The sequence below is a fragment of the Solenopsis invicta genome, chromosome 8, assembly GCF_016802725.1.
Source record: "Solenopsis invicta isolate M01_SB chromosome 8, UNIL_Sinv_3.0, whole genome shotgun sequence".
Taxonomy (NCBI): domain Eukaryota; kingdom Metazoa; phylum Arthropoda; class Insecta; order Hymenoptera; family Formicidae; genus Solenopsis; species Solenopsis invicta.
The window spans coordinates 12,362,834-12,384,906 of record NC_052671.1 but is presented as its reverse complement, the minus strand read 5'-3'; the positions used below and the strand labels follow the sequence as shown (position 1 = coordinate 12,384,906).

Genomic DNA, 22,073 nt, shown 5'->3' with positions numbered 1-22,073 from the left:
AATAAAAAATAGCCAACTCCAAAGATTAGTCCATGGCATAGAATGCCTTTTATATAGATATATGCACGTTTACATCTATTATATTAAATTACATTAAATAAATTAAATTAAAATTAATTCATAACAGAATTATTATTTGAATAGCGTATTTTGTCAATTATTAGTGGACTATATAAAATAAAAACGCATAAAATCCGACAAAATCCAAAAAATCTATTGGGCTGGTCTTTTTAAAAAAATCCGGATTTTTTCAAATCCTGCAATTTACGCACAATGAGATTTTAGAATACGCACACGATGGCATACGAAAAAAGCTTTGAAAATTTGAGACAGCAGAGATTTTTGTGATTAACTGAGAGTATAGTTTTTTGAAATTTAATGAAGTTGATAATAATATCATCTTATCACAATAATATTAGAATAATATTTTTTAGATTATGTATTGTACTAGAAAGTATTAGTAGAAAATATAAAAATATATTTTGCATGAAAAAATTAAATCTATTAAAATGCGAAATATTACTGTTTGCACAAAATCTTCAAAAAAATATTGTTATTTACGTAATAATTTGGAGAGATTACAAATAGTGCAAAACATTTTATCAAATTATTTACAATAATTGGCAATTGTTAAATTAATCCTATTAACGATTGAAAACGGGCAAAGTAGTGAAGGTATAGTTATAAACGGGAATATGGAACATGTTAACAAAAAATTGGCTTGTATTTTCGTCACACGATCGGTATTATCTTTTTACGACAGAAACTGCCGGAGAGAATACAATCTTTTTCAGAGTAAAAAGCATATTTAAATTAGGAATAATATTTGGACTATGTAGCATATGTGAATATGCACATAAATTTCTTTTTAGTTAATTCAACGATTATAAAGTAAAATTGTTGTCAGATATTAAAGAACACGAAGAAGTAGACGCGAAAACTGCAGAGGGAAAGAGGTCGCGATTTTCGACACTAATCTATTTTAATAACGTCCTATGTGTTCCTGCGCCATGGAAACGCAGTCGTAGCGAACTGCAAACTTCCTTGAGCGGACGTAGAGAGTCGATATTTACGTACCAACGAAAGCGTATGGAATCCAGGAAGCGAGGCGAAAATTTCCGGGGAAACACTCGCAAATCGTCGAACGCGTTTATTCGCCGTTCCGGAAACGTGATTTCGCCAGTAATCGTGATGTACGTGTTATCGCGGTTCCAAGCCGCGCCTCCTCGATTTCCAGCTTCGTAGGCGTTCCCGATTTTATTGGAAGTCCTTGAATAAATGTAATAATTAATTTCGAACGGCTTCGTATCGTCGGGCAGTGTTAACTTCACGATATTTTGATTATTTATTTGTGTACAGATATAAATATAAATCTTTTCCAAATAATACAACACGCATCTTAGCTCGTATTAGTAATCAGCAATAATCTGAAATCAATAGGCTGAATAACGAGCAAACAACAAAATTATTTTAATTACATATGTGTATATTTAATAAATTCAAACTAAATTAAAAATAGTAATTTTTTTATATAAACAAGAAACCGACATATGTGTATATTTAATAGAGATGATGAAATTCGAATCAAATTAAGAATAATAACTTTTAATATAAATAGTAACTGTACGTTTCAAGCTGCACGGAATTTTTCTTTCAGCGATAAATAAATAACATAAATAAAAATAAAAATTAATTTAATAAGATAGCAGCATCTTTAAAAATAAATTGATACTGGAGTGACATCTCTAATTTTATTCGCGAATAACCGAAAAAACAAAACACAGAGACAGTGTCCAAACTAAAGATGAATAAATATAACGCTTATAAATAAATATAACTTTATTTTTAATTTTCTGTCTTTTTTTTCTATTTTTTAATCCAAATTTACCTGCCAAATTTACAAAATATCGAGAAGCCAAAGCTTTTATCGCGTTGCTGGTATTTTTTACAAAGAGTGTGATATCCGTTTAATTGAAATCAGTCATCGCGTTGCGATTTGAAATGCCAATTACACGTTATGTATTTATGGATTTTCTCAGACATGATAATGGGTTTCCGACCCCTTCTAGATAAAAATGTTGACATCTTCGCGCGCCGGGGCGCAGTCACGCCGAGCGAGACAAACGGTTTTATGGCGCCTCGGGGGTAATCGGTGAGATTACCGCCTTGTATAGTTTTCATTGATAATTAATCGATAAACGAAGTTTTGTTTGCACCCGACCTACATTACTTTGCGATAATATCGTTGTGTACTGGCGATTACTTTCTCCGATTGGATCGAAGTGTGTAGTCGAAGATCCGCCAGTCGGTAGCCAATCGACAAAAATTTTAAGATAAACTCATAATGTACATGCATAGATATCGGTTTATGTTATTCTTTTGCACCTGGAATTATCACGATATCATAATGTCAACAGATATAACATTGTCTTAGTTCAATATTGCAGATATTTTCATGAAATAAATTTTTTCTGTAGAGTACTACATTCTATAGGTCTATATACTCTGTGTAAATATTTCTTATCATTGCGTGAGGAAATGATTTAATAAACAAATTAATATTAACATACGAACAACAGAGAAGGATTTATATTCCGTTATCACTGTTCCCTTCTTTATTACAATTCATATTGATGCACCACAATTTACCTCACGATTATCAATTTGCGAGTTTCCGATAAAATTGAGGAGAAACTCAGCTGATATGCTAGCGGAATGCGGCAACATATGTAGTGCAGTGATTGAGAGATACTCCCGGCGTATGTCAAGCAGCCGAAGTTACAATATCGCCAAACAAAATTCAATAAACCCTTCGGCAGAACGAAGCGTCACTCCAAATATTTCCAACTCAAACAGCCGTTCCAGTAATTCCCTCCACTTATACCGCTTCGTATCAAAGGTAAAGATTGGTTCAGCCAAATAATGGTATAGCAGCGAACTGCAGCCGGTAACGCGATCAAAACGTTATATATTGAGGATCTCCGGGCCCGGGAAAGACGCGGAGAAAAGTAAATGGCCGGAATATCGAGCACCCGGAAATTTGTTGATATATATCTATGTTTAATACAGCAAATACAGCACATACTATACACATTTCGAATCTATCGCACAACAGTGTCGGCCGACTGTCCGCACCAATTGCAGTTTTACGCCTGTTTAGTGACACATGTCTACAGGCAGATAACAAGATAAGATGTGGAAAGTCTGTCGGCTAACATTACTCGATGACACAATACATATTATAAATATGTTACTTCGTTAATTATATATTCTACAAAAAGCCGATTGTCGATTCTTTTCTCTTCAGTAGAATTAAATATAAATAAAAAATAAATACTCTTTTTTATTTTTTATTTTTAATTTTCTTCTTATTTTTAATATTGAAATTATTTCGTTGAAAACTGTAACGTTAATAACTGTTTAAACTTAAGCTTAATCCTTTGTCCGTATAAAGGGTAAGAAGGATGCTAAAAGGCTTATTTTTGCTGTGCTCGGAGAAAGTAAAACAAACATTATTTCTTATAATTTTTGAAACGAGGAATCTGATGATGCCAGTTAAAGGCTAGTACCTCATACGACGGCAATACTGTGGAAAATTGCGTTTAAATGCGAACATATCACAATTATCAATCGATATGCTATACGTATTACCCGTGTTATACGATGGATACATTTTGATATTAAAAAAATAGAATATCTTATAAAAATGGTATATTTATTAGCGAAAATATCAGATGCAACAGACGTGTGCTTGCACGAACGTGTTCGAAACGGCTTTTCCATCTAGCGAATCGCGGCGTGCCATGCGAGAGCACGAAAACTTTCCTTTGTGACATTTTTTTATGATGCCTGACATTTTTGCTATTAAATGTAGCATTCTTATAAAATATTCTGTATTTTTAATATCAAAATATGAACACACTATAATATACCACATTTATCACACTGTGTATCATCGATATATATAGCGTAGCATCTTATCTCACGAATGACTGTGACGTCACACTTTTTCTTGATTTAAACGCAATTTTCTGTATGTTTCCGTAATGCGTCGTAATTTTAACTAACATAATTCTTCGTCTTAAAACCTGCAAAAAAAATGACGTTTGTTTTACTTTCCCCGAATATAGCAAAAAACAGGTCTTTTTGTAACGCTCTTCTTTACCTGGGCATAACTCCTTTATTTTGGGTAAAACCTCTTTCTAAAAAAGGCAATAAAAGGGATTTGAGTCATTATGAAAGATCAAGGACAGTATATCTTTGAATGCCGAGAATGTAAATTAGGTTTTACATGTCAGACAGACTGAAATATAACCTATTTTTAATACCAGTTTGTTAATTATTAATGGAAAATATTTCTATTCAAAACGTCTCTTTAAAAGATTCTAAGAAATCATCGCTTTCTTATTTAGTTTTCATACAGCACAGACCTTAGTAAATTTCGTTTTTGCGATGTTGGTACATACATCATGCGTACAGAGAACGATTATTCCATGTATATCTTTCTCACATCTTGGACACACTTTTGGACCATGGGAGGTGAAGGCAATGCACACTCCATGTATATGTATGCTCTAAGATTGCATTAATAATCAAGACATACAGACAGCACATATAAAAATCTTTTATTGATGTCCTTGAAAAGAATACTCGTGTAAGACTTAAAAGTATGCGGTAAATTTTTGCAAATGCTATCAATTTTAGTATTGTATAGATCAGTGCTCGGAGAAAAATGCATATTTCGGTCGATTTTCAGCTTGAAGCTTTCTCCTTATCTAACTTCCCGTGTAATTCAAATGCTGATTAACATGTGGACTGCATGAGGTAAAGGGAAGGCCTAACTGTAAATCGGCCGAAATATGCATTTTTTGCCGAACCCTGATATAAATATTATGTTTACTCTGCATTCACAAAAAGGATAATAAAATAAGAAACGATAAAAGAAAAAGAACTAGTTATTATTTAAAAAAGTACATGTTATATGTATGGGAAGATGGGGTAAATTGGACACATTTGTAGTTTTTGCTTTTTATAAGGCGCAAATAAAGTTCGATCGTAAAATCGAAGGTGCCGCTGAAAAGATATCTTAATTTTCCTTTATTTTTGCCTTAGGTCATTTTGACGTATCTCTCACATGTGTTGAATTATAATGGAAAATGTAAAAACGTTTTTTCCGATCCGATTTGGAATCATCCCCGGTCCAAATCGGACACTCCTATTTTTATCAACACATCTTTGGATAGAATTTTAAAAGATTTAAATGTATTTTTTTTAATATTGTGTAAAAACGAACAATTCGACGGCCAAAAATAAAAATTTTGTTCAGGAAAACAAATTAGTGATAGTTTATATAATTAGAGTTAAAATTAATAAAATTTAAATATTCTAAGTCTAATATTTTAATATTTTATTGTAACTTTTTAGATTTTGCAATCCTCGCATATAATACATTTAAAAATATTATTTTTCTGAAGTATTTAAATTTATTAGAAAACAAAGTTAAAGCTAGCAATATCACAAAAAAGTTATAGCCATTTCAATAGTTATTGAACAGTTGTTTGGTAATTTTAGAAAAATTGTAGATTTTTTAAATAATTCTGGCAACTTCAGCAATTTTTTTTATAAGATTTTAAGTGCAGAAAATGTCTACAGAAATGTCAAAAAAATCTATTCGGGCAACAAATTCACGAATTTTATGTACGTTCCTTGAATGTACTAATGTTTTATTATGTTTAGGAAATATTCTATACAGCACCGAAAATTTTCAAAGGTATCTCAGAAATACTTCAATTAAAAAATGAAATATTTTGTAAAATTTTTGTAATTTTTACTCTGTATAGGACATTTGTTGTATAGGATATTTCCTAAACATAATAAAATATTACTACATTCAGAGAACGTACATAAAACTCGTGAATTTGCTGCCTGAATAGATTTTTTCTTTGAGAAAAGAAATAAGGGGAGATTTTTATTACGAGGTTTCAAGTACTAAATAAAATAGAATACTTTCCATCTAGTGACACAAGCGTAGTTCTTTGCTATTCATCGAATACCAAATATGTAAAAAAAAATTGATGCTTGAGTCATTAAATGAAAAGCATCCATAGATTGCTTCAAAGAATACGACGAATCGCCAGAGGAAAGTTCTCACGTGTAGAGAACGCCAGTATCTCACGTGTGAGATTGGGGCGGCAGGTAAGTACGATATGAGTGCGATAAATGCGATAAGTGGCCGCGGGCGGTTGCCAATTAGTCGCGCGCGCGTTGCGGCGGGTCGACGAAATTTGCGAGGGAAATCTGAATGAACGTGCCTCGAATCGCGCGCTACGCGGTTAATACAAATGTGTATTACCGAGCAAATAAATAAATATTTGGTCATGAGCGGAGCAACTCAAATATGTTCAAGCAATGTCAGCAGCATCTCTGCCGTTTCTCTCTTTCCAGTCTCCCTCGCTCTCCCGGGGTACCTCCCTTCTCTCGCTCGCGTTTTCTTTCTCTTTCTCTCTCCCTCCCCCTCTCTCCCTCCCTCCCTCCCTCTTTACAGAGTATTCCTCTCTCCTTCTTTTCAAGCCTGCCGTCATCTTCTTACTATTACATCTGTCTCTCTCACTCCCATTAAGTACGTCCCTTCTGCCCCTCTCTCTCGTTCCCTCTTATTCTCTGTCTTTCTCACCGTTTCCCTCTTGGGGTGTATATGTGTAACTACTATTATGTCGTCGTCATACACGCGACGCTGCGCCACGTACAAACTCGCTCGGCTCGTGTAGGCAAGATGGTAGTATTCGAGTACAATATGTACCCAGTCTACCCCACGGGTTGACTCTCGGTATTTGATTCTTGAATCATTCTGTGTACGGGAGGAGCGGTTAATCGCAGGTTAAATATTTTGGCCGATCGCGGTGTTTTCGACGCCTGACGTTCCGACGACGATCGTTCACCTTATTTGAGTGTCAAAAATGGGAATCGGAGATTTCAGATAATCGCAGGCTTAAGGGTTGAGTGATGATGTAATAACGACCGAATACTTTAACATGATAATTTGATATAGTAGGACACAAGTTTCTCTTCACGTTCTGTTTTTATCATTATTGATCTTATACGATCCTTATATTATCTGAAAGATTATGACGCTTTGTATTTACAATTATATAATATTGTACTTTATACACAAAACGAAGATTGTGCACAAACCAATTAGACTTTGCCGTTGAACGTCATTGCCGGAGCAATTGCGCGGCATTGGTAAAACGATTAAAATAAAATTTATCGGTCTTGACTCTTGAAATCGAGGACCAATTAATGCTATGCGAGACACTTGTGTAAATCCGTCAGCGCCGTTAGCGTGCACTTGTGATCCCGTGACAACGCGTGAACAAGCTACCCGAATTTGAATTTTTGACCATACCGCGCGACTGTATAAATAATTTTGATGTAAAGCCGCGGGCTGTCCCACTTTTTAAACCGCGAATGACTACGTCATAAATGTCGCAATCACTCGTAAAAAATCGGTTTCTTCTTAGTGATCTCTCGATTATTCACAGTCATGCACAAATAAGTCTTTCTTTTCTAGAATATACAAGTGAACGATTGACGATGCAAATGACGTAATAAGATATTCACAAAAGTTTTGAGTTTCAATCGAATTAAGAAAAATTGTATTTATATGTGTTATATTTATACACGTGTATAAACTGAAAGAAAAGCATTTGATATTTGTGGTTTTAATTACGTGATAAAATAATTATGATTAAGAGCTTGTTTTTTATGACTGTTATTGCTATAAAAGCTAATATTAATAATAATAATTTTATGTTTATAGTTCTATCAATTATGAAAAGATTTTACTTAAAAATTATGATAATTTCAAATATTAATATCATAAACAATATAGCACTGTTAAATATTAAAGGATCAAATTTAACTCAATTCCTTGAGTTAAATAACATTTTATTATTTTTAACTTTTATGTGTATCGAAATTTTAACACAAAATATGTAGTTAAAAGAACAACCTCATTTAATCAACTCATTTCCATGTTTAAATTGCTTAATTTTAAAGGAAGTATAGTGTTCGTATTATCATATGCATTTAATAAATAATAAATTAAATTTCAGTCAAATTTAACATTTTTATAGTTAACTTATTTAACTTTATTGTTTTAATTTAAATTGACGACGTTAAGTAAGCACTTAATAGAGCATTAGCGATCTATACGAACGATATATACGAAATAACTCAAATTGGGTAGAATTCGACTCTATGAATTTAACAGTGAAGATATGTGAATGATAAAGTAAATTAAATTTTTGACGCACAGTAAATGCAATCACATTTATAATAAATATTATATTATTTATTTGACATTTGTCTACTATTTACGTAGTAACAATAATTAATAGCTATAATTTGCATGGTTAAAACAAGTATAAATATGTATATTATAGTTGTCAAAAGTAAAAATTATAGTTAAATTGTGGTAATTACAACCATTTCTTTCTTTCAGCGTACAAGCTATTTTTCTTGAAATGCGTATATTATTACAAAGAATCAGCTCGTAGAGTGATATAGCATTTGAAATGTCAAGTCTCTTGCCATCAAATTATATTCTGAAAACTAATATTTCTTGCTATTCCATTTTTTTTTACCATTACGTGCTTATCCTCATATATTACGTCTACCTAACTATAAATACCTTATTTCAAGAGACAGATATTTTTTCGTATATTTGTCAACAGATTATTCGTATCGCCACGTGAATTACAGCGTAATAAAACGTTACGTAAGCGCGTACATTTGGTAAGGTACCGCTTCTCTCTCTCTCTCTCTCTCTCTGTGTGTGTGTGTGTGTGTGTGTGCTGCTTTATCTCTACACGTTTAACATCACCTCGTTACAGAACGTGAAGTCGGCGTAACGTCACCTCGATGCTCTTAAAAGGGCGTAGCTTTCGTTTCCATAAATAACATGTTCCACGTGTAACGTGTAATGATATTACGCTCATCCCATGGTTTTCATTATCGTACATACAGAGCGCTCCTAAAGTAGGAAATATTTAGAAAATGATATTATTACCAAAATTGTATTGCATTATATAATTCTACGAGTGGAGTGCCGTTATCAGAAATATTTACTCGCGCCCGGCGTGATAGATTGATTATCCACGTCGAAATAAGAGCGGTGTTCTACTTGTACAATTTGTCAATGCAGAGATTGGAGGAAATGGTGAAAATCCAGCGACAAAAGGGAAAAGAGGGGGGGAGGGGACTTGAAAGAAATTTCGATTTTCTCTCTAAATAAATTACTGCCGACGCTGCTCATTTTCAGTCCACCCTGTACACTTTGCCGACTCGTACAACGCCGTTGTCGCTAAACGTATCTGCCTTACGAATACTCACGATATCTATCCTCTAGGTTCATATCCCACCCCATAAATACATTACCTGATAACGCACGTTGCGCCGCACCGACGATAAGATATCCGGCGACGAAACGTTCGTGCCGTTCTATTTCGAAGTAAAATCCGTTTCACGGCGAGAGGCACGAATTTACATCGCGGCGGCAGCGGCGGCGCGCGGCGTTGCGCGAGCGGCGCGGCCCAGCCCGCGCGCCCGGGATTTATTACTTCGCGAGATTGTTTTTCTTCTTTCCATAATAACAGCGCGCGACGCTTTGCGCAGGATTTCGTTGTCGGACGAGAATTTACTATCACGATAGATCCCTCCATGCGCGGAATTTATTACTTCGGAAAACAATCCCCGGGACTTTTTTTCACTTCCTTCCCCCGTAGGACAGTGTACATTACATTTTGCGAGAGGGATTTCGCGCTATCGCGATCGAACTTTGTTTCAGAACGAAATTGATTTTTGGACGGCCCTGTAATTCGGAGCGTCCAAAATTCGCGTTCTTAATAAAACCGGATTAACGTACGGTGGACTTTTATAATCCTGAATTAAATTTGAATACGGACTTTAATACCGTTTTATTCATTTTACGTTAAATGTATAATCACCATGTTTTCCGTCTGTTCTCTTAATCATATCGTAAAGCGTCATATTTAATCAAGATCAGAAAATAATAGGAAATTAAGAAGCAAACCGAGTGTAAATCAATTCTAATTAAATAATCAGAAATAAGAGCCAATGGATGCGGAAAAGCGGCTAATAGAAAAGACGAGGAGATACTAAAGAGGGGGGGAGGGGGTTGGGGAGTTCACGGTTTCAGAGAGCCGGGGTAGTTTCTTCGTTAATTTAAGAATTTGCCTCGTTAGTCAAATCACATCCACCTCGTTGCCTCCACGGCAGTTGATACAATTAATTAAAAGCAGTCTCTCGGTGCGCGGCGCCGGTAGAAGAGTCTCGCGAAATTGGATTAGGAAACAGCTCGAAAACTTCTTTTCGCCCGTGGACATCGTTTCTTCCGGATATCGATGACAATTAATTAGCGTGGTGATTACCGGACACTTAATCGGGATCTTATAAAATTACTCCGATTTCGTTTGATTTGCACATGAAGTCGAAAAAACACGCAACGACATAGAACCACGTTGCTAAAAGTAAAGTGTTTCCCTCTAAATATGAAGAACTCTTTCTAGATATTAGAAACTATTTGAATTCTTGGCATCGTTGTCGAGATAATATTCTTTCCAACGTAACATGACATTTAGCACATTTCTCAAATACATTGAAACGCTTGGAAATATATAAATGATTTTAATTTCGTGTAAAGATATTTTCATTGATAGAACAAAGTGTTTTCGAAATTAATCGATTAATTTGATCTCTTAATTTGGTTTTCCCGTGATGGCGTAATAAAATTTACGCTAGGTTTTAGATGAGAAACTGATAGGCAAGGAGATACGAAAGACCCGCGTACTGATATTATAATCTCGTCAAGGCGTAATCTGTTGTGAATCATTCTAGGTCGTGGCACGATGATTCTTTTTCCTTGTGCACACAAATTGCAATAACGCTCTTCAAGTATTATTTTTTTGGCTTTAAAAACGGTATTCAACTCGCGTATATTTAACGCATTTGCTTGTACATTCGCATAATATATTAATATATACATTACATACGTACGCATCCACAGTTAATATGAAAATTATCTAGATGTAAGTAGTTAATGGAGCAAATAGGTTTGAAAAATTTAGTACAGCTTGCGAAAGAATTGATATATTTTCCGATTTTTGTTTCTGTCGAACACCGCGCAGCTTTCGTGTTTCGCAAGCACACACGGACATGCACACGTTTCTCGTACGAATTACGAGCTGAAGGGTATAAATCGCGGAACGCACTGCAAAATTAACGATTTGTTCCGGATTGAAATAATGGCAGCAGCATATTCGAGAATGCACATTCCTGATGTAAAACGTGCCTCGTGCGAGATGTTAGACCTTTGACCTTTCCGCCTCCGCCTTCATTTAAATATTAATACGTAGAAATATGAGTTGCTAATTAAATAATCAATGTAACAAAAAAGAATAAGAAACTTAATAAATGTGATATGTTTCTTAATAATTTTTTAAATACACAATTTGTAATAATTAAATTAAAATGTAGCTCACTTATTAAATACGAAAGCAAAAAGATAGACTTAATTACTTATCGCTAAATAATTTGATCATTAATTATTCGGCAAATTTATTCATTAAGTTTTTGTTTAACTGTTAGCTGAATTTTCTCTATCAAGCTTGTGCTTTTTTCACGAGCTGTATCGACGATGCGTCTATGCAACGTGGACGAAGACAGAGGAGCCCGATCGCGCCTCGTTGTCGACTTTTTTTCACGTTCTCATTACGTCCGGTCTTCGAGGGAGCGGGCGCGTGGTATGGTGTAAAGAGCACGTAATTACACGGGGCTCGGCGATCGATTCCTCGGATGGGTAATGAATTTTTTACGACGTTACCCTCCGCAACACAGAGAAAGATTCATCCGTTCGTTCATCCGCGGACGATGAGGGCCGTAGCCGATCGGGCAAAGCATCGGTCCGAATTGAAACGACGTTACATACGTGAATCCACCTCGACCGAAGCCGCGAGAGAACTTCTCTCGCTCGGGTCTTCGCTCGCCCGCTAAAACGAATTCATGAATGTTTCGTTCTTAAGCAACGTGCAAAGTGAAATGTCTGTCAGTGACTGGTTAAGAAAATAAAATAGCGGAATCTAATGAAGCGTGCAACAGATTTATTTTCAGGGAAATAATCTGCTTTCCTTGAGATGGATCTTTCAATGAAATATTTTTAACTGTAAGTTAAATATTTTTAACTGTAAGTAGCTATTAAAAATATGTAATTCTCAAAACCTATTTTTTTTTTAATCTGCCATAACATTCTGAACGATTATTCAATTTTCTCTTTCGTTGTTTTATTCGAATTATTTATTAGACATCTTATATAATAAAACTAAATAAATAAAAAAAGATTTATTTTGCTATAATAGCTAACGTTATACAATTTTATAAAAATTATTTGAATTATTTAAATAAGTAATAGAATTTAATTTTTTTTGTTTTTCTTTAACTCTTACTTTTGCTCTACATACGTCATTGTATTCTATATAATTAACCATTGCAGTTAATCTCGTTAACATGATTAAAATAAAGTTAAGTGAGAAGAAGACACAGAGCAAGAATCTTTTCACGATTAAATCACGCGAGATGGCACAGTTATCAGGTTCACGCGTTTAATTTTACAACCATTAGAATCTTACGCTTCTTCACGTGGGCCCATGCGAAAACGATGCTCATCGTCGAGCAATCGATAACCTGCTGTACTCGATAATCGAGAAGGCTCTTTCTCTCTCTCTTTCAAGTACCGCATCGCTGCTTGCTGCCACGATCGGTTCGTGTCGAGGAAATTCAGAGGAGTCCCTTCTACGCTATAAACGCGCTGTTTGCTCAATCTATACCACCTACCTACCTACCTACTACCCCTTACTCGGTCTTATTCGCCCTTATACGGGGTGAACCAATCGAACGGAGAGGGATGGAGAGACGAGAGGTGGTTCGAACGGGAGAGACGGAGAGCGCAAGAGGGAGAGATCTTATGTATACATGCATATATATATATATATATATATATATATATAGACACACACATATACGTATATAATATATGTATATGCTCGACCGACCAACCAGTCAGTCATCCAGCCAACCGAGCGACTATTATCGATTGGACCTTATCGAGCTATCGGTCTGCTCTAATATGCGTTCATCGTTTCGTCGACAAGCGACCAAGAAGAGTTCGGAAGAAGAATTAAGTAGGAAAAATAAAATTTAATTTGATATATTTTTTCCAAAATATACGTTAGAAGTTTTTTCGTTTGTAGCAGCAGTAATAGTTTCCGAGCAAGCGTATCTCACTTTTTCAAAGTTTTTTTTTTAAGAATTATTCTCATATTTGACACATGCATATACATATACACAGTGTTGTGTTTAGATAAGACAAATTACACGTAAATGTATTATATCTTATATAAGATAAAGATGATGTAATTTTATACATAATTTTACCTAAATAACTCTTAGGTAATATCGCTATTAAGTAAAACAATTTAGGACATAAAAACCTTATCTTTATATTCTTATTTTGAAATTATTATTCCTTAAAAATGGAAACTCTTTAAATAATTTTATTTCATAAAAAATATTCCTCTTTGAATTTAAATTTATGCGCCAATAAAAATCTAATTTTAAGTTCAAAAATAAAAGGAACATATAACTTACTATATAATGACTGGCAAAATTTCTTGTAAAAGTTTTCAAATTTATAGTTTTGGAGCAATTTTTATATTATTTTATTACTAATTTGCGCAATCTGGATTTCGTTCCAATGTACATTATTAATATTAAAAATTTAGAGTTTGTGTTATGTATACTATAGATTTTTTTGTATTAGCATTGAATTTTGGACGCAACTCTGTTATCATTTTGAAAAATTTTCCTGTCAAGATAAATGGTAACTTAGAGGCTAAGAATAATAATTCTCGTTGATCAAATTATTTTATATAATTTGAAAAAAATAATACTTTTATTTAAGATAGTATACATTATAATTATTTAAATAAAGATAAGGTGAAGCAATTTTTTAATTTAGATTATTTAGGTAATTTTATATAAATAACAGCAAGCTCTCTCTTTCTCTCTTTTTATATACATATATACATTGTTATAATTTTTAAAGAATTTGGAAAATTTGAGTAAATAAATTGAATGATTAAATTAACTAAAATTTTTTCATACATTTTGTATATACATTTTTTTTAATTTTAATATATAATTAAAATTCTTTTGTGTTTGCTTTTCACGTGACATTTTTAGCGACGCAAAGGATCTTATTTTCTATTAATATCAATTTAATCCTATTTTTGTCGTTGCTTCGTGACTATCACAATCGCAAAGTGTATACCATCGCTTCGTATCGTTGGCGTGTTAGCTGTAAATGGTATCTCCCAGTATTTTTGAGAATTAATCGTTCATGTTAAATGCAACAAGAGCATGAGCGCCAGTTCCCCGAAGCGCTGGCTGTTTTATAATGTAAACTTCGATATCGTTTCGTGACCCGTTGCAACACTAAACCCTTCACTTTGTTGGCATCTCGTTTGTGTACCCGCGTTACATACGGCGCTGTCCTGCACCCTACGAATAATCAAAACGCGAACAGTTCTCAGATTGGTGCACCTCGCCTCGCGAGCTAAAAGCGAGGCATATGGCGCGAGGCGATGTTGGTGTTCGACAAGTTGACACGCCAAGGTGTGTACCTGTCAGCTTTTTTTTTTACGACCTTACGTGGCGCACGAAAGCTCGTCACGTTGTGTATGAGTTAGGTAGGCGTCCGCGACGACGGGACACGCCGGATTATTTAACCCCGCGGACGGCATATGTTGTTACAACCCCTCTACCAGCAGGCCAGGTTATCGCAATTAACCCACGTCGGAATCGAGCCTGCGATACCGATCGCGTATGAAAGGCCGTTTTATTCGTCTCTATCCGGCCGAATCATCAACGAACTGCCCGCGTCGAGGCATCGAGCGTAACCCGCCGTTGTGTTCCGTGAAAGCAGTAATTTCCGCTTGCAGCGCGAAATATTTGTTATATACGAACAAAACGCGCGTTGGCTCGAAATATCCGGTCTCGAGCATTGGTCGCGAGTAAAAAAAAAAGAACCCACGGTTTTTCGCGTGAATCGTTAATACTCAATTGTTCGCACTTTGATCGACCTGATTTGCCAATATTCGGCGATAACAAACGTGCGCGTGAATCGCGAAAATACTCGATTTAAAAAAGTTCAACGACGATGTCGAGCGTTCAATAATTATTCGTGCGAAGTAGTTCAAGACGCGTAACTCCCGCTTAAATAGCACGTTTAATGGCAAAGCAGAGAAATGTTTGTTAAAATGTTTGTACGCGGTACGAAGCTCGATCAATTCGGAGCTCTTGATGTAATATTGACCATCGCTCCTGGCGCAAGTAACAAAAAACCGTATTTGCGCACGCGGTACTTACATACCTCCTCTTGCGGAAGGTATCGATTTACGTTCATTAAGCCAACTGCACCGGCAATCGTTGAAATAAGAAGGAAAAGATTTCGTTGACTCAATCCTTTTGCGCCGAATTCGTCTTTAATAAGCTACATTTTGCGAATTTAACTCGTGGAACGGTACTGTACCATATAAGCTTGTTATTTTATTTTTTGAGTGAGACGTAATATAAAGGATAAAAAAGCGTAGTCATATATTTGAAGAGAAAAGTTTTCTTTGGCGTTATTTTTCGATATCTTTCAATATTAATCAGTAAACGATAATTTATGCTCCCCCCCGCGCACGGAGCGAAAAGGCTAAAAAATATTTATAAAATAAAAATAAATTTAATATTAACGATTTTTAGTCACGGTAGTTTAGCTTGTCTACTCAGGATTGTTATGCTAACGGCAGACACTTACTAAACGAGCACCTTCGTCTTATTTCGGTCAAATTTTGAACTTTATTCGTTTTTAATGTGGCTCGACTTACACCATAAAAATTCACACTAAAATGATCTTGTTCAAAACGGTTTTGTGCTATCATGTTATATATGCACATATTTGGATAATCAATAAATTGCAATAATCGTAATGTATGGTAAATGGAAACATGAGCAGGAGGATATTGCTTTGACATTTCCGTATTTAAAGATTTGGTATATTATAGATTCTAAATACTATTTATAAAGTTTGTGATGTAAGACAAACGTAAAGAACGTGAAGAGAAAGAAAGATATTTGTATTTTATCGAAATTGTGTGTGATCTTTCATTAATAAATGAAAATTCCAAACACCATTAACGAGAGATTTCTCTCTTTTACGTGTATTCATTCTATTTGCCTAACTAAATCTCGCGTACTTGTCATTTGCGCACGTCGCTATTATTTCCTAATACCGAAGAATTGATTCACGCCTGGTGCTCGTGCGTACATTCGCTTCGTCTTCACAAATGGTCCTTCCCTGTGCGGAAGAACGGAAAATGCTGTAGCTCGGTAGCCCGACGTTGCACGCAAGTTTCAGTGCTTACGAGCAGTTATGGAGGGCGCATGCCTGCATATTTCATGAGCAAACAGACTTCAGTCCCCGTGGCATGCGCTGCAACCAACCCCGTTCAGCGTGACTAGCCAAGCTTGCGCGAGTACCAGCTACGAAAAAGATTTTGCCGTCACGGATATTCCGCGATCCGAAGTAACTCCATTTACTTCAGAAGCAATAAATTATGCGAAAATTTTTTTGCTTCATCTGAGAAAATGCTTGCTTTTTAACAGAAATCGAATATTTTTGTGGCACGTTCTATATGTTGTGTACATACATGATTAATTCGTATTGAAAGATTATAGAAAACTATGAAATATTTTTCATTTTTGTATGTAATACATGCAGGACTGACGATCTATGCGTGGAATCGTGAATTTACCATAGAATTTCTACACATGTCGAGCATCTGGCCTAAATTTTTAACAAATAATTATTATAATGCCAGATAAATTATAATTTATTAGATTATTTTATTGGCGATATCTCAATGAACAATGAACTATACGTTCTGATTGGCTCTTGGCGGAATTTCTTTCCCTCTAGGCGACCAATCGAATGTGGCCAACGACCTCATTTGATGCAGAGATGTGTAATAATTTATGAATAAAAATAATATTCGACGAGCTACATTTACGATAAATAAAAATTTGTTGAAAAGCACAAAATAAGTATGTGTACTTTCAATACAAATATGAATAAAAGGCAATATAAAGACCGAAAATAATTTGAAGCCGTTTGTGTACTTTATTTATTTTTTAATTTTTATTATATATATACATAAAATTTAAATTTAACTTTAACCATATTCTCTCTCCCTCTCTTCCGTTGGCTACTATCACATATGTGAAAAATGTACTTCAACGCCCCTGAATATATGCATAGGCTATATAGAACGGTAGATAGTATTACGATTTAAAGGCATAGATTTCCTCTTTCTGTGAATTTCCTCTTCTTATGAATTTTCTCTTTCCATGAACTTTATTTTTTATTTGATAAAGAGATGATAAGAGAGAAAGGAACTTTCCATCATGCAGAGGAATTTAATCCCAGTCAGCAGTAAGGAGCAATGAGCAATTATTTGCTTTATAATGTTGGTCCATTATCATCGAGATTGCACGCAGGAATGACCGATAACATTACGATTTGCCGGTTAAACATTACGATATTTAGGTTATATATGCAGACATTTTATTTCTATATTTTTTTAAATTAATTTTTTCAGTACCTTTTCTATTTTTTTTTTCGTCAAAAAATTATTATTGAAAAATTCATATCATTAAAAATTTGAATAAATTAATTATTTATAGTACTGGCAAAATAAAAGCAATTGATTTTCTTTAACAGTAATTTTTCCAAATAAATTTTTGATTTGCGTTCTCATCCGGAAATCGGTAGCCATAATATTTTGAATGCAATCACAAGGAAGTATATACATCGGTAAAAAATCTACACGAATAATTTTTCAATAACGGAGTTATGTACATACGATGGACGTATTTTTTACAGTAGATGATTTATTAACTGAATATTACGTCAATATGCCTAGTGTATATTTTATGGACGATAAATTTGCGCGACTTCGGTGGATTTTGCGTAGATCCGGCAGCGTATATTTCGTAGATTGGAGATAAAATAAAATTTGATTCACATTTGTGAATATTCCCTTACGGAAAAAGATTATATTGGCAAATATTAACGAAAATAAATGCCGCTAATATTTCTCAAATGTTCCTCTGAGGCTGTCGATAAAACCCATCAACGTTTATGATCGATAATAAACTAACGATACTTTTTGGTATATATGTAACAATTTCTTTTTTTTTCTTTTTTTAATAATTTATTATTGTGTTTAATTGTAAACATTATTTAATTTTCTGTTTGATAAATAATTTTTCGCATTATTCATGTCTTATGTGAAATGTGAAATTATCTTCTCTTTATAACAAAATTAATAAACTACAAATTATAAATAATAGAAACATGCAATGACATATTTAAATGTACGATATAGTGAAACATTACTCTAACATTACTATTATATAATATTCTTGGCTAAAATTAGAACACTTAACTTCATCAAAAATGTGTTTAAAAAAGCACAACATAAATATATAAAGCATTAATGTAAGCCAAGAAACTTTCAACGATTATTAATGATTTAACAACAAGAATTATTATAATGTTTTTGTATTCATGTCTCAAAAATTTTTGTTGTAACGGATTTTAATTTCTATTTCTACCTAAGCAAAATAGACAGTCATTATGATCCAAGTTAAAATAGCATCCAAGTGACTTTAAAATAATTATTAAAAATCACTTTTTTATCATTCACGATTAATTTTAACGTCATCTTGATGTTATTATAATCTATTGTTCTGTTTGGATACTTTATGCTATGACTGGGCTGATTCGGAGCCAACGAACGTGTTTCTCATTTTAGTTTCCTATTGAAATTATCGGCTAATTGTCGTCGCAAGACTCTTGCACGGTGCTCGCGGTGAGCCGCGCGGCAATTCCTTGTTTGCCTATTTGTCTCGTGTAAATAAGCGCTCCGCGGGTCCCTACTTTCCTCGCGCAAACAATACGGACGCGTAGCCGTCACGTTTTCGCGTTTCCACCCCTGTGTCGAGGACACCATCTACCCTCCTCGCGTGACGACTCGCGATACCTCGTGAGCGTACACCGTGGACCGCGAGAATTACCGCTTCGACTCGCGCAAATAATAAATCGCGCGCTGATTACGCGCTCGCGTATCAACCCGCGAGCGTTATCATCTCGGTTACAGGATCCTGAAATTTGCGACGCACTCATCCTGCTGCACGCGTGAGCAAATTACTTTCATATCTCTTCTTCTGTTGTCAAAAGACGCAAATCAAGATAATGTAAAATGTACTTATTTCATCAACGCATCTGTACCAATTTTCAATAACTTTATATACATACGTCAATTTCGATACTCGCAAAACTGTTTGGAAATTAGAAATTTAATGAGAATTATATAAGTTGAACTTTATCGAAAGAATAAAATATCTGTATTTTAAAGATTTAATTTTATTCCCCTATAAAAATTAAAATGCAACGCAGCAACGCAAAAATAAATTAAAATTGAGAATTGAAAAAATTTAAAGATCTTTTTTTCTACAAATCTAGGAAATCAGTGTTTTAAATCATCAAATTTATCTGATCTCGTGCTGATTGGGATTTAAAAGACGCCACATATTATTTTAATTTAATAATGAGTATATCATAATGAAGATCTCACTAATTTTATGGCTGCAATCACGTCAGTTGCATACCGATCTGGACCGAAGAATGCTATCTTTACCCCTTGTGATAGAGCAGAGAGGGAGGGGGTTATCATTGCCGTCTCGGTTACCGGGGGATTTATTTTCAATTAGATTATCGCGGGCGCGGGATACAGGGAAATCACGGCGGCGCCTCGCCTCGTCCACAATGCCACCCCTTCGTCCCTCCCTCGTATACTATCGCCGCCCTTTCTTCTCGGCAATCGAGCCGCGACAATGCGAACAATGGCCGAGGCGATCCGGCGTGACCCACGCGTGCTTAATATCGTCTCCGATAAAGGAGCCGGTGATGTTTTACAAACAGCTATGCGCCACGCGCCGCACGCCCACCCCCCTGTCAAAACATTCCGAATGGCCGCGCCACGCCGGTGTTCCACGACGATGGGGTAAGTCACGTGCCGCCCTTCGTCTTCCCCGAGACGGCACTGGGAAATTATTAAGTGCAGCCGGATGCAGTTTTTTTTTGGGAACGGAGGATCTACGGGATTTGTATCACAGGATGCTATGGAAATTGGCGAGTCTGATCGGATATCGTGCAACCTCCTTGTTCGCATTTAGCTATTTTCTTAATATTTTGCTTTTTGTAATAGGTTCAGGACAATTTAATTTGGCTAAATTAGAGTCACTGGTATAACCCTCCTAAAGCAGCGTATTTCTTAGGAATTAAACATTGCATTGCATTAATACTGATAAAAATATGATTTCTTTAGATAATTAAAAAAGTGAAAATCTATAGTTTATACATTTATAGTTTTTCTCTACGTAAAAATTCTTGAAAAACGAAAATTTGATTTCGATTGTTTCTTGCATATTGCGTGATTGAAACAATAGTATTATTAATATAAATAAAATTATTTGACATGTTAGTAACTTTCTAAAACTATTTTATTTATATTTTTCCTTGTAATGTGGTTTGAATGGTAGGTTACTCACCGCCCTCCGCAGTCGCGCTACGCCGACTGACGCCGACCGACGCCGACCAAGCTTCTGTTGCTCTCCTCGCGCGCTACGAGACAACGATTACGATATGATTAGGAAACGGCAGTAGACATAAGCATCGATACATTTCAACTTGCAAGCCCAAATCTTAGACAGCGGTGATGTAAAACGATCGACGAGACACGCGACGCGAATGCGTCGCGAGCGATTACTACCGTGCGAGTAAATAATAACAAATAAATGATAGGTTACTCACTCCTCTTCCCTCTCGCGCTGCCCGACGCCGAGCTTCTGCCGCTCCTTCTCTCGGAATTCTTCGCAGCGCTGCTCCTCCACAGCTCTTACACACGATCTCACACGCGCGCGCTTATTGCCGAAACGCAACGAATATACAGGACCAGTTGGGCAAGCCGTAATTCTTGATTAAACGTGAATCGAGAGCGCTCCGCTACGCCGCGTCTTCGTGGCGTTCCGTTGACGGGAAAGAGCGTCGATAGCGGATGACGTCAGCGTCGGCAACTTCACTCCGATTTACCGCCGCGACATAACGCGAGTCAAGCTATAAAACTTAAGATGTCGAATCGACGCGATTGATTGACCCTTACTTTGTATATATGCATGCGTTAGCGCGCGTTACAGCACGCGTATGACACCTTGTGCGTGCAGGGAAGCCGTCTCGATACTCTCGATTAGCCGTCTCGATTAGCCGTCTCGATTTCGGCCTCTTAACCCTCGCTTGACTCGCGCGATAAATCGGAGTGAAGTTGACGTCATCCGCTATCGCCGCTCTTTTCCGCCAACGGAACGCCACGGAGACGCATCGTAGCGAAGCGCTCTCGAATCGCGTTTAATCGGCAACTACGTGCGGCCTGCGTAAATGATCCTGTATTCGCTGTGTTTTGGTAATAAGGACGCGCGTATCAGGTCGTGTGTGTTATGGAGAAGCAGCGCTGCGAGGGAATCCGAGAGGCTTGGCCGGCGTCGGGCAGAGCGACCGGAGAGAGGGGTGAGTAACCTATCATTTATTTGTTTTGTTATTTACTCGCGCGGTAGTAATCGCTCGCGACGCACTCGCGTCGCGTGTCTCGTCGATCGTTTTACATCACCGCTGTCTAAGATTTGGGCTTGCAAGTTGAAACGTATCGATGCTTATGTCTACTGCCGTTTCCTAATCATATCGTAATCGTCTCGTAGCGCGCGAGGAGAGCAACAGAAGCTTGGTCGGCGTCGGTCGGCGTCGGTCGGCGTCAGTCGGCGTAGCGCGACTGCGGAGG

General features: G+C 35.9%; 1 long non-coding RNA gene across 1 annotated transcript; it reads right to left on the bottom strand.

Moving 5' to 3' along the window:
• Nucleotides 1-499: 499 nt before the first annotated feature.
• LOC105198433 lies at nucleotides 500-21,681 on the bottom strand. Its single transcript, XR_850878.2, has 3 exons — nucleotides 21,056-21,681; nucleotides 20,794-20,866; nucleotides 500-1,269 (listed from the first exon to the last, which is right to left on the bottom strand). It is a non-coding gene; the product is annotated as an uncharacterized LOC105198433 (long non-coding RNA).
• Between the last annotated feature and the right edge of the window lie 392 nt (nucleotides 21,682-22,073).